The following is an 11,644-nucleotide window of genomic DNA, read 5'->3' as shown; positions in this document are numbered from 1 at the left end:
CCCTATTGGACATTCTAAATTATTGTGTAAGAAATGTAAACTCTAAACTATATTATTTTGCTTCCGCACTTAATTTATGACCTTATTTCTTTTTAAGTCCTAGATCTTTATAGTTATGGATTCAAGTACGCTTTCGATTACAGATCTGATTATTTTCATTCAATATGAGCATGGTTATTTAATTTTATATCTAGTTTGTTTTGAAATCCTACACCCACCACTTGGCTGCATTATTTTGATTTGTTTTCTCTATAAATAGGGAGGGGATTGAGGGAAGAATTAATTAGCAGACAAGAAGAGAGAGAGAGAGAGAGAGAGAGGTGTGAAGAATGAAAAGAAAAATTAAGAAAAATATTATTTTGAGATAAGAAAATTTGAAAAAAAAAATTAAAAGAGAATGTTGGAGAGATTTTTAAGAATATTTTGAAAAGAATAAGAATTAAGAAATAAAGAAGATAGAAAGAAGGAGTCGTGGATTAAATAGTAAAGAAATTGAAACTAAATCAGAGGAGTCTCGAAGGTATAATTTTATATTTTTTGTAAATTACAAAGTTTTAGTTTTAGAATTAATTTGATAATATAATTAGAATATAATTAGAGTATTATTTGAATAATAAATGTAAACATAACATAATTTTATATTTTACCTAAAATTAGGGACTGAAATGGAAAAATGCAATTGGGGTTAAATCTTTGGATTTAGTACAATAACGCACCATGATTGAGGTAAGAATTGCAGTACTCCCTTGAACATTTTTAATTATTTTTTTATATACGTTGAGAAGGTAAATTTTGATAAAAATAGAGAAAATTGGGGTTTTAACTAAATTAGAATGCAGTGCCAAAATTTGTTTTTAAATATATGTCTGTTTGATAATAAAAGATATTATTCAATATTATATGTAATAAAAAATGTCCTGTAACATTACATGTTCAATTATAGTGATAATACAAAATTAATAGTTGAATATATAAAAAGTCTTTGTGCTCTACGACTTCACTCAAATTAGCCACACTGATTTTTTGGATCCAGAGGAAACTTGTATTTTCAAAATTTTTCCAAATTTAAATGTCCGTATTTACCATTAGACTTTATGCTCACATGGTTATTGTCGGTACTAAGTAAAGGTTTTCTTTATTTAAAAATCCATCGATATGGCATCTATGCGAGTATAAAGAAATGTAATGTTGGGGTTTAATGAAAAGAAAGAGAAATCATGTATAATGTAGATATGACGAACCATTGTCATAATTAATTAGATAGTCATGTGAGCATAAAGTCTGATGGTGAATACATACATTTTAATTTAGTCGGTATGGTTGGATACAGGTTCTTATAAACTCCCTAAATAGGAGGTGCCCGTTTATGTGCCAAGCCCGCGAGAGTGGACTGGCTGTAAAAACTGTATCAGGGTCCCTCTATGGTTTATTTCTCGCAATTGGTAGTTATCATTAGGTGTTGCGGGTTATAATTCCCTAAGGTTGAAATCTCTTTTGGAGCTCAAACACTTATCTACAGTCCGTGCCCCTTATAGTGCTGGTTTTTTTCAAGTGATGACTTCTCACTATTTTTCCTCCCTGTTACTTGTTGGCTTCGACGTTAATCAACGTTAAATGATCGACTTTTAACCTTTTTTTTTCTAAATTTCCAAGAAGTAGATGAGCTAATGCAACTCGGTATGTCTGGATGATGACTTCATACAAACCCATTCTTATGAGGATTGTTTTCGATATGCAATTTGTAATGATCTTCCTTCTTCTCCAATAGTTCGAGTTTGTGTCAGCTCCCCATCAGATCTGGGTGCACCTCTGCTTCCCCCCCCCCCCCCCCTTGTAAATCTACTCCCTTTTGTAGATGACATGAAGAGATGAGATAGACTTGTTTCCATTCTCCAATCCCCAAAAACCCATTCAAACACCCATACCATCAATCACACGCAAGCTCTACACACACACCTGGACTAAAATTGACACAATGACTTTAACTCAGGACTGACTCTGACTCTTCTTCTTTATTAAGTCTTTTACATTCATTTATATCTTCAATTAAGTTCATGTTGCCAAACTCATGTGCATGGTCATTTACATCTATTTCCAATAAGGTAATCCAGACATAGACCAAAGCCATAGAGCGGTGATGTCAATCAAATAATAATGAATGCAATCACTCAATCTCTTCGGTCGCCATACATGAATTAAAAAGTTTAGTTCTCTATCCCCAAAACACTAAACATTAATTCTAACCTGGAACCCAAATACCTGCACCCGCACTGTAATCGAGTCCCAAAAAAATCAACACAATAAAATTAGGCCCTCCAAGAAAATTAGGCGAATCGAATTTTACCAACTGTTTGGTTGAGTACGTTTTATTAAACTCTTGATTTTTCTCTCTTTTTAGACACAACTCCTAGCTACCCTAGACGTGATCAATTCTAACTCTTCTTTGGTTCCCTCGTTTCCCTTCTTTTGTTCTTTCCACTCTTACTGGTATTTTCTTGGAAGACAACCTAACCCAATTTTCTATTTCAATTCATGCATTCGAAAACAACTCATTTTAATAGTTTCTATTTACTTCTTATTTCTAGGATTATTTTTTACTTAATTAATTATTTATAATTTTTATCATCATTTTATTATTTATTTATTTTTTAACTTCCTTTTATAATAATTTAGCATATCCCTAATATCTACACATAGCAATGGACATCCAGTAATAGAAAATACATCATAAAATATTAATTTATTTTACTTAAAATCTCATAAACATGAACACACACCTACATTCATTTAAAATCACATTATTTTCTTTTTTCATTGAAATTGCACCTTTTACATGCATATAGAAAACTCATTAAAAATTATAAAGGAGTGCTGTAATTCTTACCTCAACCGTGGCACGGTATCATACTAAATTTAAGAATTTAGCTTGATTAATTATTATTATGTCTTATGATTAAAAATTAAATCTAAGAAACTAATATTTATTGGAGATTTGGGTCTTCTGAAGAAATCCTTTAGGTTCACCGTATAGAAGTGGAGCCATTATTCATATCTTATGTGGTAGCCGAAAGAGACACAGGTTGCGGCCTCCAATTTTCCTCCACTATCACACATGCACACAATAACCCGCGTTCAAGTCACATATCCCAACACAACTAGCCGCCTCCAAACACCCACATAAACACCCTCACTTGGCAGCTTTGACGCCACATGCAACAGAAGCCCATGGATCCCGCAGATCCGGCACCTTTGGTGCTCGCAGCACCAACATGCACTGCTCAACCTATCTCCGCTCACCTATGTGGCTGCACCTACACCTATCGCACTTAAAGACCTTCATCCTCACTCCCCTTTCTCCCCTCACGCCTAAAATCCTATGGGTCTCGTAGATCGGGTGCCTGGTGCCTGCAGTACCACCTGCACAACACCTTCCTCGCACCCACACATTGTGCCGCCCACCATCCCCTTTTTCCTGCCCTTCACGCTTGCAGACAGAGACCCACAACATGCACATGGCATGATGCGCATGCAGCACAGCACACACACAGCCCCTCATTCATGCAGATAGAGCCGCACAAATGGCTTGCGCATGGCACAGTGGGCACACGATGCTCGGTGCACGCAGCACAGCACCCACGCACCTGTGCAGCCCCTTGTACAGCGGGCAAGGGTGCACGCAGCACCCTTTTCTCCCCCACTTGCTGTCCAAGCTACTCACAACCTCCATCGCTCAGGTGCCCCTTCGCACGTTTCTACGCTTACAAACATGGCCACTTGCACACGCCCGCTCTTCCTTTATTCCTCCCCTCCCTCAGCTCTCCCTCTCTTCTCTCTTTTTTTTTTCCAGTTGAGATCACAACTGGGCGATCTCTTCCTTCTCCTTCCTTCTTCTTCCTCTTTCCTTCCTCTTCTTCACTTTTTTTCTTCAATTCAGCTTGCGGCTGCCGCCATAAGCAGCTCCCCTTCGGGTGGAGATCGCGGTTATGTGATCTCATCCTCTTCCTCTTCCTCCTCTCTCGACCGCGACCTCGATTCCTCTCTTTCTCTCTCCCAATTTCCTTTGAATGTTCCTAGTATACGTTTCATCCCCATCGTCCAATCGTCCTAGATCAGATCTAAGCCATTCAAGTTAATCTGAATCGGGAGTCTTCTTTCGGCTCCAACCGGTGAGATCTTTGTCATCCATTCGAGACTCAATTTGAGCAACGATCAATCTAGGTAGGAAACCATCCCTACCGTGCAATCGGCCTCGCGTAAGAAGACCAAGAGTATCTGATCGCCCCTCGCACGCGGATTGCCATGGTGGAAATCCCTCACGCAGATCGCCATGTAGGCGATCCTTTACATGCAGCTACCATGCGATCGTAGCCCATAAGGCACGCAGACACGTCACATGCTGGCGTGCCCTGGTTTTCAAAAATTACAGAAGGCCCCAGTCTCCTAAAAATTCTTTCATTTTGGTCTCTGGGTCCTATTTTTATGCCCAAAAGGCCACCAAGCACTCCAATTTTGCCTGTTTTTGTTCCTAAAGTTTTATTTCATATTTTTAAAAGTTTAAATTCATTTTTATATTTTTATTGAGTTTATTTCTATTTTTATATACTGTAGTATTTTTATTTCTTTTTAATTTATTTCTTAATTTCTAATTTATTCCTTTAGTTTTAATAAATTAAGTGACTCTTAAAAAATTGAGATATTACAATGTGGCATTAATGTACATACATTAATTTATATTATATATATATATATTTCATGTCCTTACATTTCTCTTCTTATTTCTTATATATTTTTAAATTAACTAATTTAATCAATTTTATGTATATATTAATTTATATATCATAAATAAAATATTAAATAATGCATGTGGTCTCCCTCTTCTCTTATATATATAACATATACATTAGTTTACATATTATATATATTAATTGATTAATTAATATATATACATATATATCATGCCCCAAATAATCTAATAAAATGACACCTCATTCTTGTTATTTTCTCTTGGCTACCCAATGGAACTTATTTTTTTTTCTTTTAACTTATTTGATGACCCTCTTCTTATTATATATATGTGTGTGTGTGTGTGTGTTTGTGTATATATATTAATTTACATATAGATATACGTAACCTTAATAAATTAATTTATATATTTATTAATTTATGTGTATTGTATATATAATATTAAATGGTTCATGTGGTCTTTTACCCCCTCTCTTCATATATATTTATATATTATATGACATTAATACTAATTTAATTAACTTATAATAATGTATGTACGTTTATACTTTCATTAATTAACATATATATATATTAATTGTCATAAAATATGTAACGCACACTAATTTTTTGATTATTATTATTAATTTTGTTTAGTTTATTTCATAATTTTATTATTTTAATTGATTTATTTAATTTAATTTAATTTTTTTAATAAAAATAAAAATAATAACAATGATAAAATTGGGTAAAAATATTATTTGGATTTAATTGAAATTGATTTTGAGAAAAATGGGTGAAAATTAGGATTTTGGGGGTATTTTTGAAAAGAAAATCGGAAATCGGGGTCAAAACACAATTTAGAAAAAATTGTGCCCCGTCAGCGCCACGTCAGCAGCCACGTCAGCGGCCCAGTCAGCAGCCCTGGCCAACCAGGACCTGCCGCGTGGGAAGACCACATCGACCTAGGAACGAGCCACGTGGGTGATCCGCGTGCGCGCGATCGGACGGCCCAGATGCGTCCCTGCGCACACAGACGGCCCAGATCAAGCGTGCGCACGGACGACCCAGATGCACGCACACGGACGGCCCAGATTCAATCAAGTACGAACGGCCCAGATTTAATCAAAATGGACGGCTGTGATTAAAAGGCAAACGGGTATAAATAAAACCCCCATACCTGACCACAAAAACCCTAGCCGCCTGCCCTCGCCGGAGAAGACGAACCAGACGCCGGAGGAGCCGGCTGCCGCCACCCGCCGCCGCACCGGGGAGTTTTCCGACCGCCGATCGAGGTAAATTTCATACCCCCGGCTCGTTTTTCAATGCTGAGTTCCCCTGTGGCCAAATCGGAGCCAAAATCCCGGTCAAACGGTCGAAAAACACGACCAAAACCCAGCGGCGCCGCCGCGCCCCTCCTCGGTTTTTGCCTCCAATGAGGCCATTCCCGGCCTCCGTTTGATACAATTTTTATATCACCGTGATCACCATTCTTTTCTCTACAAGTTGATCGGAGCCAAATCACCAAAACACGAACCTCACCGGAGAGCCGCCGCACCCGAGAGCACCGCCGCCGGTAAGCTTCGGTTTTTCGTAATTTTTTTAGCCTCCCGAGGGCCCTAGGGTTGTTTTATCGCAGGGACCGATGCAAGTGCGGTCGAAAACGGCCAACCTGAGGCGAATCACCGTCGCAAACGGCGGCGCCGTCACCGGAGCACGGCGGAGCCGCCGTGCTGGAATTGCGATATTGGCTGAAAGGGGCCCTGGGTCTAATTTGGGATTTTTTGGGACGCATGCAGGTACCAGTAGTGCGTTTCAGTTCCCCGGGAAAAATTCAGGAAAAATTAGGGACAGCCTGCAGGCGCACTGTAGAGCCGTATTCGGACCCCGAAACAAGTAAGGATTCCTCACCCTATTTCCTATCACGGTATTAAAGTTCAATAAATGATAAAACGGTATTTCATGAATCAATAGATGTGTGAAATTGTTTAAGGTCACTAATGGAGCCCGAGTCTTGTGTGTTTGTCGGTCAGCTATTGTTTGACCTATTTTACGGTTTTAAATGCAGTATGAGGTCTGATGTTTTCATTTCATAGTTTCGTGTGTATATATTACTGTTTTATTAATTATGGGTTGAATGACTAAGAATCCGATGTTGTATGTTGTCTTGTTTGGCATAAATTACTGGTTTGCTTGTTTGTGTGTGAATTGATGATGCTGAGTGAGGAAAGGGGAATGAAAGGTTATGTAAATTGATAATTGTATAATGTGGTCAGCCTGACTAGATATCCTGGGAGATGGTGGATGGACCGGGTCCGTAGGGAACCCTACCGGGATTATGGTCTCTCATACCGGACGGGGTATGGAGACCTTATGTGTTTTAGCGCCCATACCAGACGGGGTATGGGGACGACCCGTTTCACCCTCATACCGGACGAGGTATTGAGGTTTATAGTTTTGGTGCCCATACCGGATGGGGTATGGGGACGGCCCTGGAATCTGATTACAAGTGTTAAGGGTTCACGGGTAGCGGGACCCCTATGGATCCCTATGGATACTAGTAGGCTGGTAAATGAGGAAAAATATGTTGTGTAATGATTGAATTGCAAAGGTGTGATAAGTATTATGTTATACAGCTCATATAATTTCATGATAATGATAATGTTATTGCTTTCGTATATTGTTTTATGACTTTCACCGAGGTAAGTGGATAGTAAAAGATTTTATTATTGATAAAAGAATTTGTTGTAGATTATGCTCCATTGGTCTTTTTGTGTTTTCTACCCACCTTTACCTTCGTGACGGTGAGATAGTGTGATGTATTTACTGGGCTGGTGTAGCTCATTCCTTATTTAATCATTCAGATCAAGAAGACATTGTTCCCGAGCCCGTTCCGCAGGAAGACGGCGAAGGGGACGCCTAAAGACTCCGTAGTTATATTTATAGCTTTTACTTTCGAGTTTCTCTTTTTGTTAGTTTGTTCTTTTATACTTTGAGCACGTTTTTGGTTTTAGTGTAAGAGATGTTAATCAAAATTTTCATTACACTTCCGCATTTGACCTTTTTAATACACATATTTCATTTTAAATTTCCGGGGCCGTTACAAAATAGATATGTAACATTGATTAATTTATATATATTAATATTATATATTGTATATATAACATTAAATCATTCTTTCTAGACCTAATTTCTTCTTTGTTTTCTTTTCTCGATTTCTAATTTCTACCATTTTCATGTATTTCTATATACATACGCATGCTTAATATATTTATAGTGCACAAATAGAGACACCAAAAAATTTCAGGATATTACATATGGTTTCTAAAACATCAAAAATATTTTAAAATTGCACTCACGTTAGCTAATAAGTCCACATAAATACCGTTCACTGATTTCACACAACATTTATACTTATATTTTTCAACAGTTATTTACACTTATCCCTAAGTCACTTATTACAACATATGTCAACATCACTTTCACTTTGCACTATATACTTTTTATATACACTTTCATTTTCACTTACATTATCAGTATGGCTTACAATTTTCACTTTTACGTCTTTTAAGAGTTTCATCGTACGATGCTATTTCTACGGGCATCAACGAGGGCATTAAGAATCCCCTCTACTATGTGGATACATCATTTATCATTTGTCACTTAATTACTTATCACTAATTACTTTTTAATGCACCCGAATACAGAACGGTTATGCATTGAGTATCATTTATCACTTTCCACATACACCTGAACACGAAACTGTTATGTATGGGACTTCTCAACTACATTTGGCCAAGGTCGTATCCACAGTATGGTTCACCGTACTTCATTTGCCAAAATGGCCACATACACACACACTGCCCTCTTTGATACCTGTTAAATGAATTTTAACGTCTTTTAGATGTTCTTATATTATTATTTTGCAAGTCAATCCTATTGCTCTAACACACCTACTCATACAACTTAAATGCTTATATATTTCCACTCATAACAAGTATACATTATTTACACATATTCTGATGCACAGTGTAACTTTAACAACTATTCAACTATCAATTAATGCACCGTTTATATAAAAAGTTTTATACATACACATTCAACAACCCACACAACATAATGCATGTATAGCTTTATATATATACATACATAACCTCACTATTTTATGGGAAATTAAAAGATAATCCTTACAACTATAACCCTTATACATTCTTACCTATATACAGTACATCCATACACAGACTCATACATCATTCATTTACACAATTTCATAAATCATTCACTTCTACATATTTTAATACTCACATACTCATTTATGCATATACAGAAACTATGTTTGTACAAGTTTATACATTATCATATCATACACACATACACGCTTTCACATATTTAATTACATATATTCACGAAACGTTCACACACGATAACATACAAACACAAGATGTGTTTACTAAAATGTATTAGAAAACTTAAATAATTTATAAAATCTATAAATAATTTATCCTAAAGAAAGTAAAATTTTGTAAAAAATGTGAGCGTCTTTGAATGAGACTAATCCAATCTCTTACCTAAAGTCTGATAAAAAAATATTAGAATTCCTACTGGTTCAGGTTTACGGCCTCCTTTAAATCTTGATTGCCACTTGGTTAATTTTCTTATTCACAAATAAGTAACATGCATATTAAACAATAAAAAATTTTTAAAAACAAACACAACACAAAAGAGAAAACTAGCTTTGCCTTGGACACGCGATTCTAGTCGTTGGAGGCACCATGCTCCACCAGATGCCGCCACGCACTAAAGAACGCGCCACGACACATGCTATTGTTGGATCACCATGCGCTACCACTAGAACCATCGCTCACCACTGTGGATTGACTCGAACTCATCATGGAATATGTCACACACTCAAATCTGGCACGGATCTTGTGAGATTGCGTCAAAAAGAGCCATGGGTATGTGAAATTATGCGATTGCTGTCGTGCTCCGATCTTCTTCTCCGGCTCTCATTGACATGCGTAGCACCTGCCTCCTCTAGCTCAAACATACGCAGGGGAAGCTGCTTCGTTTGACGCACTCTTCCGCCGCAATCTGCCTCACACAAATCAAATCTGTTGCGCCTCTCTGTTCCTCTCTCTCCTTCTCTCTCTCTCTCTTCATGCTCAAGATCTCCCTCCCTCAGAATAGCTTTCTCTTTTTTTGTAGGCGGAGAAGAGGAGCCCTGCACGCCTTTTCTTCCTTTTTCCCCAGCATGCATGTGTGTTCTTCTTCTCCTCCTTCTCCGACTTCCAAAGGCATGCATGCCTCTGGTTGCCATTTTTTTTTCTTTTTAACCAAAACAGTGTCGTTTTGAGATTTTTCAAAACAACATTGTTTTGCCCTTTTTCTTTCTTAATGCCTAGTTTGGGCTGGGTTCTGTTTTTCCTAGGCCAGGGTGTTACATTATATATATAATCAAAATTATTTTTGTATTTGAAAATTATAAAGCAGATCATGTGTAATAAGTAAAAATTTAATAGTAGACACAATTATCCTATCATACTTTTAAAATTTAATAACTAAAAAGGTGTGCTCAAAGTTTTTCTTAGTTTTAAAATTATTAAGAACAAATGCATTAATTTATTCATGTTAATTAAATTTATGTTTTTATCATTAGGATTCAATAAATATCATAAAATACTTCTTTAACAAGGCATAAATTAGAAAAAAAAAGAAAAAAAAAACTCTGTTATAGTAAACAATAACATAAATGTTAGTCATTTAGATATTAATATATAATGATTAAAAAATTAATATTTACGTGTAGTCAATATAATTATAGACTCAAATTAATGATAATTTTTTCTTATTTAATATGATAAAAAATATTTTTTTCTTAATTACAGAAAACATTCATATGTATAATTTACATATAAGTCAAGAAAAATTATAATTTAACTTGGGTCTTACAGGTTGATTTAATATTTTGAGTAAGAAGACCAAAAACGATATCGCATATGCTTACAACAATAGCAGGGAACCTTAAAATCTTAAGTATCTTCACGTTACCTCACAACGTAGCCGCTGAATTCAAGTTCAAACTCCCATTCTCCACATCGCTGGAGAAGTATGGACTTCTCACCATTTTGTCTACGTTTAACTTGGCAAATGTTGTAATATTAATCTATTCACAAGCTGGTGCAATTTGTTGTGGAATCGGAATATCCACCACAACTTCTCCATGGTATTCCATGATTGCTGTTGTGTTCTCGTTCTCGAAACTCCCATAATTGGGATTATTAATGGTGATTATCGTGATTATTGTCGTGTTTAGTGTTTTTGAGTTTATGTTGTTGCTACTACCGCCATGTCCAAGATTTTTGAGCTTTTGAGCGTTTACCTTAATTTCTGGTTGCTTGAGTTTAAAGATGGTGATTGACAAAACATTGAAGGTCATGACAATAATTATTAAAGTAATAATTATCATAACACAACATATTTTCTTACTCCTTCCCTCATATTTTTCAGTATGAATATCTAATCCGGGTGCTTCTTTCATAATTGGTTTGAAACCTGAATCGGCATGCATTGCTGCATTGGAAATTCATTCAGTCATAATATATGACTGGACAATGAGAAATTGATTCAAGCATATTCAAAAACCAACATTGAAATTCACATGTATGGATTAATATGAATTCATGATTTATATGAATTTAATGGAAATATGTACGTAGTACAAGAAATTTGCATATAAATTAATCAAATGGATGGTCTGGATCGAAGTCGGAGGAGTATTTAAACTCTTCTTCCACCGAAACCCTAACCCTAGCCGCAACCAGTTCGCCGGAGAAGAAGAAGAAGAAGAGCGGCTGGAAGGGAAGCCGACCACTATCGCCGTTGTACCATAACCCTCACCGATGTTGAAAGGTGAGTTTTTTCT

The sequence above is a fragment of the Carica papaya genome, chromosome 9 (assembly GCF_054855325.1).
Source record: "Carica papaya isolate Zhongbai chromosome 9, ASM5485532v1, whole genome shotgun sequence".
Lineage (NCBI taxonomy): Eukaryota > Viridiplantae > Streptophyta > Magnoliopsida > Brassicales > Caricaceae > Carica > Carica papaya.
Note: the sequence above shows the minus strand (reverse complement) of the source record.